This window comes from Carlito syrichta, unplaced genomic scaffold (assembly GCF_000164805.1).
Source record: "Carlito syrichta isolate Samal-C Ts95f unplaced genomic scaffold, Tarsius_syrichta-2.0.1 Scaffold304516, whole genome shotgun sequence".
Lineage (NCBI taxonomy): Eukaryota > Metazoa > Chordata > Mammalia > Primates > Tarsiidae > Carlito > Carlito syrichta.
The window spans coordinates 455,855-462,174 of record NW_007248612.1 but is presented as its reverse complement, the minus strand read 5'-3'; the positions used below and the strand labels follow the sequence as shown (position 1 = coordinate 462,174).

Here is a 6,320-nt window from a genome sequence, read left to right as displayed (position 1 = left end):
GCCACTGCACTCCAGTCTGGGTGACAGAGTGAGACTCCAGCTCAAAAAAAGAAAAAAAAACTTTTTAATTTTATTATATTATTTATTTTTGAGTTGGAGTCTCACTGTTGCCCAAGCTGGGGTGCAGTGGCACGCTCACAGCCACTGCAGGCTTGACCAGTTGGGCTCAGGTGATCCTTCCATCTCAGCTTTCTAAGTAGCTGGAACTTCAGGCACAGGCCACCACACCAGACTAATTTTTTGATTTGTTGTAAAGATGAGGTCTCGCTAAGTTGCCCAGTCTGATCTTGAACCTCTGGACTCAGGCAATCCTCTCACCTCCGCCTCCCAAAGTGCTGGGATTACAGGCATGAGCCACTACGCCCAGCTTATTTTCTTTTTAATTGACACATAATGATTATACATATTTATATGGTACACAATGATATTTCAATACATATACTGTATAGTGATCAGATTAGGGTAATTAGTACATCCACCCAAAATTTTAAAGAATTCATTTGTATACTACCTAAATTCATTCTGAATACTACCAGTAGTACATGCTCCACACTTTAGAAAACACTGTCGTGGTCTGGCATGGTGGCTCACGCGTATAATCCCAGTACTTTGGGAGGCCGAGGTGAGAGGATTGCCTGAGACCTCTCAGGATTGCCTGAGAGGATTGTTCGAGACCAGACTGGGCAACTTGCTGAGACCTCATAGCTACAATAAATCAAAAAATTAGCTGGGCATGGTAGTGCATGCCTGTAGTTCTAGCTACTTGGAAGGCTGAGGCAGAAGGATCACTTGAGCCCAGCAGGTCAAGGCTACGGCATGCTACTGCACTCTAGTCTGGGTGGCAGAGTGAGACTCCAACTCAAAAATAAATAAATAAATAAAAAGAAAACACTTGTGACGATGCTGAGACACAAATGACAAAGGGAATCTTCTTAAAAAATAAAAATAGAACAAGTATAAATTAACTAAAGAGTTCAACTGGGCTTATGTTAAAGAGAAAAATATATGTTGGTATCAGTCAAATCACAAAGCCTGACCTTTTAAACATGAATGCTTTTGTTATTCAGTAGCGCTATATGTTCTTGTTTTACACAATGTATAATTATGAAATAATTAGTGACTATTATCAATATACAACGTTAGAATATTTCCAAATACTGCAAAGTTCTAAATTAGTTATCAATTATGAGTTGAAAATAATTTTAATGAATGCATTTTAAAAGCCAGTTTTATATAATTAAGTAACTTATTACCTCATTGTGAAGTATTTCTCTAATGGACATTATCATACTAATGCTGATTTGTTACTATGAAACCATCAAATTCTGCTTAATGAATTTTTTTCAAATCCTCATTTATTTAGCCATAATTCTATTAAAACAAGAGAACATCCTTCAGTTAGGTGTCAGAATTATTCCCATAGAAATACTTCAGCTGGGCTCGGTGGCTCAGCCTGTAATCCGCGCCTTTGGGAGGCTGAGGTGAGTGGATTGCCTGAGCCCGCGGGTTCGAGACCCGCCTAGGCAGCGAGACCTCATCTCTACAATAAATCAAAAAATCAACTGGGTGTGGTAGCGCACACTTGTAGTTCCGGCTACTTGGAAGGCTGAGGTGGAAGGATCGCCGGAGCCCAGCAGGTCGAGGCTGCGGTGGACGGGAGTGGCCACTGCACTCCAGTCTGGGCGAGAGTGAGATTCCAACTCAAAAAAAAAAAATAAGGAAATGATTCAAACATTCTTAAACTTTACTATTATGTAACATTTAAAACAACAGAAAAGTAAATATGAAGAGAATAGTATTTATTTCCTTAAAAACAGCTCTTCTAAAAGAAGTAATATTTTGCCTCTTTTAAAATAAAGTCTCCCTTTCAACATGCTGTCTTGAAAAATAATGCCAAAAAGTGTGTTATATATAAGCAAATTAAGAGACTTAACAGTATAGTAGAACATCAATTTTAATGCTTCTCTAAATTTAGAAAACTAAGATCCAACTTACATTTGCTTTTAATGATGCCAACAATATCCCTACCATCCAGGCTCAAAATCTGGGCATCATTCTCTCTTTCCAACATACAGTCACAAATCAGGACTTAGGGGTGAAGTGACATTTGAGATGGGGGCGAAAAATACACCAAGAGAAAGGAATAATATAAACAGACAGAAGAGAACATATAAGACAATTTCAAATCACTGGTTGAAGAGTATAGTATCTAGGGGTCCAGAAGAAAATTAAACAATTTTCTAAATAACCAATACTTAAAGGTTTTCAAAATTTCAGGTAAGCGGACCTCTACCTTAGTTGAAAGCCTCATTATTTCTTACTTGAAACAGTTAAGAATAGCTTAACTTGACTCTCTACTTTGGTTTTCCCCTTCTAAACTACCATTCATATAACCATTAGATTAATTTTAACAAAAAATAATGACCCCAAACGCTTTTTTAAATGTTAAAATTCTTCAATGGCTGCCCACTTTTCACAAAATCATGCCTAGACTCCTTATTATGGCATTCAAAGTCCTTCACAACCCTATCTCTTCTAGCCTGTTCCCTAAAACCCTCTCTCATAGATGCTAAAGTCCAGTCATAAAAAAATTAAATATTGTCGCTTTTGTACATTTTATACATTTTTGAGCTCTGCCCTGCCCCATGCTGGATTCTGTGCATGAAATTAATTCTCTTGCCTTCTGTGAGTGTGGAAAAACTCAAACTGTCTTTCCTTTGTTCACATTATTACAACAATCAGCAAAGAAGACTCCTGTGACCAAATGTGTGGGGATTTCTCCCTACCACCGAGCAAGCAATCAATCCTGCAGTGGACAACAGCTGGGTGTCCTCCAATTCAACTCCGACACTATCTACATGGTGCAGCATCAAATTTCACAGGTTAAGGGCTCAGTCCTCAAGACTATTCCCCACTTCCAATGACAACTGCAAGCCATAGGTTATTTTGCTCATGCTTCTGACCAGCAACTATAATCTAGGGTTCCCACAACTCCTTTTCTCAATTAATTTGCTAGAATGGTTTACAGAACTCAGGGAAACACTTCTGCTTACTGGTTTGTTACAAAGGATACACATCCATGTGTTCAGTTATCTGGAAGCTCTGAACTCAGTTCTTTTAGATTTTATGGAAGCTTCATTACATAGGCATAATTAATTAAACCACTGGCTATTGGTGACCAACTTGACCTTTAGCCTCTGTCAAAAGGTTGTGGGGAGGGGGCCTCAACTTTCTTTCTGGTGACCAGACCCCATCCTGAAGCTACCCTAGGGGCTGCCAACAAAAAGACATCACTTCGGAGATTCCAAGGATTTTAGAAGTTATATGCCAAGAAACAGGCAACACCAGATATATATTTTACATTATCACACTCCAATTTTCACTTAGCAGTCTTCTACTCATCTTTCAAGACTGCTCAAATATCATTGCTTATGTAAAGACTGCCTAATAATTCTCTCCTCTAACAACATTGGTGTAGCCTTTCTAGGTGATGACAGTACTTTTTTTTTTTTTTTACATGATTACAATATGTGTATATACATACGCTTTGTTTTGTTTTTTTAAATCATAATTGTAGCCTGGGCATGGTGGCTCACACCTGTAATCTCCACACTTTAAAAAGCTGAGGTGGGGGTATTGATTGAACCCAGGAGTTCAAGACCAGCCTGGGCAACACAGCAAAACCCCACCTCAAAAAAGAAATAAAATTAAGTTAAAAAAAAAGCCCAAAATTATAATCGTATATAACCATGGTGTACTAAGTGATATTATATTATAGCATTTTTCAAATTGCACTTGATTATCTGTTTGCATGTTCATCCATCTGTAAACAGACTATTCTTAGAGTATAGCAAGGAATCCATTTTACTGAACGCTCTGTATTCTCAGCACCTAACACTGTCCCTGGCGTAGAGTAGGTGTTTAATAAATATTTGAAGTAAAAAAAAAAAGGACAGATGGAGATAATGTGTTATTCAATGCTATATTATTGAGAGACCTTAATATTAGAAGAATTGGTCTTTATTTTTGCCAGGCTAGCAAAGAGTCACAGACAATACATGCAGAATTATTTTTTAGAAAATTTAACCTGGCAGCAACATAAGGAGAGGCACAAATTGGGAGAGCCCTGGGATATTTCAGGTGAAATGCAACACAGGGACTTAAAAGGGGATGGTGAAGGGAAATTAGAAAGGTGATGATAAACTGTATGCAGTGGCTCACTCCTGTAATCCCTGCACTTTGGGAGGCTGGGGCAAGAGGACTGCCTGAGCTCACAGGTTCGAGACCCAGCCTAGGCAACATGGTGAGACCTTGTCTCTACAATAAGTCAAAAAAATTAGCTGGGCATGGTAGCGCATGCCTGTAGTTCCAGCTACTTGGAAGGTCGAGGCTGTGGTGGTTGTGAGCGTACCACTGCACTCCAGCCTGGGCGACAGAGTGAGACTCCAACTCAAAAAAAAAAAAAAAAGGAGATGATGGAAACATTCATGATACAGTACAGGGGCAAAACTGATAGGAACTGATCTATGACTGAGGGAAGGAAGCACATCATGAGGAATCAGATGCAACCCTGAGATTTTATGCCTGAGTGACAAAGAGGTCCATTAGTAAAAGAGGAAACACTGGGAGCGAAGCTCCTGGCAAATTAAGTGGTAGATACAGCAAGTCCTCTACATACAAATGAATTCCATTCCAGGAGAGGGTTCATAAGTCCAATTTACCACAAGCCCAAAAGTTTGCCTAGGTACCTAACTAACACAATCATCTCTATAGTACCGTACAGTAATGGGGTTATAATACTTATCATACAAATAATACTAAAAAACAAAGAAAACATTTTAAAACTTACAATACAGTATTTTAAAAATTACAGTAGACAGTACAATACAACAACTGGCATACAGGGCTGGCACTGAGTGAACAGGTAAGAAGAGGAGGTGGGAGATGGTAGACCTGAAGCAATAGGAGATAGAGGGCAAGGTGGATGTGACTGGATATGCAATCATACATTTCAAAATCCTCAACTTGAAGGCTTGTATTCAGGGGACTTATTGTAATGTGAAGACTGAGATGTTAACAAATCGAGCCATCCTGCAAACAGTTGTAAATATGGGTCTGAAGCTTAGAGAAAATGCCACAACTGAGATATAAAGTTGAGAGAGATTATTTTATAAATAATCACTAAAATCATGAGACTAGGAAAGACAAAGAAAAAAACAGGAGAATTTCAAAGATAGAAGTTTAGGGAAGGTCATTATTACTTAAGAGTAGGGTGAAACTAATTAAATAAGTAGAATTGCAAGAGCACAGGGTCAGGGAAACCAAGAAAATTTCAAGAAAAAAATGACAAGTATCACAGCAATCAAAGACTATGAAGAGCTCTAATAAAAGTAGAAAGTAACAGTATATTTCAGAAGAGCCAATCCAGCAGTTTGGCAGGGACAAAAAGAGAATGAGTAAATGCTGCAAGCAGAAGCAGTAAGCAAAGCCTATCATTTCCAGAAGTCAAAGTGCAACTGCTTCACAAAACTGTATGTCCGATGTATTTGTTTAAATGTAGATCACTGAAGGATTCAAGCCCAATCTTTAAGATCCCTAAATAGATTTTAAAACAATGAGCCTAATTTTCCTGTACATATCGTCTTGGAATGCTTCTTTTCTCCTATTTCTGGCATGACTGTAGCTCCTGCTTCTTTAAATGCTATCTCCAAAGATATATTATTCTAACATGTTAAAAAATTTTATCCTAAATTCTGAAATGTGTGAAAATCTCAGAATAATGTAAACATTCATTTTTTAATATAATCTTCCATTCTGAACTTGGCTTTGCAATCTTAGAGGGAAGAAATAAATATATACACCACTTAATGCTTATTTTCTACAAGCAGAGTGAAGAAAGTGATATTAGTAAAAAAATAAATTCTTTTCACTCCTGCAGAGGTTCAACACTTATAAGAAAATATATACAATAATACATATCCAAAAATATATATATAATTCTAATATTCAGATATGTAGAATTACATATGAACTCAAAAGGAAGGTCAATAAAGAAACTAAAGATGCTAATATAAAGTCGTTTTATTAAAAAAACTAAGCTCAAATAAGACTGCAGTGGTGATACCAAAGGACTATTTTCAATTGTTAAGAAATGAGAATTTTCATATTATTCTAATTATTTTCTTTAAAGTTTTTTACTTACCTCAGAGATGTGGCTAGATAAAACTGTACTTCCAATTTTCTCCAAACAGCTTTGACCTATGCTTCCATCTCATGAATTCCAAGACAGTATTAAACTGATGCATATTTTCATAAATCTG

General features: G+C 37.2%; 1 protein-coding gene across 1 annotated transcript in view; it reads right to left on the bottom strand.

Annotated features, from left to right (window-relative positions):
* The window catches only part of BMPR1A (bone morphogenetic protein receptor type 1A), a 66,222-nt gene extending 59,902 nt beyond the window's left edge, over positions 1 to 6,320 (bottom strand). Inside the window, exon 1 of the mRNA XM_008060108.2 lies at positions 6,203 to 6,320. The gene's annotated coding sequence lies outside the window, so the exon portion shown is untranslated. The remainder of the gene's footprint in view (positions 1 to 6,202) is intronic.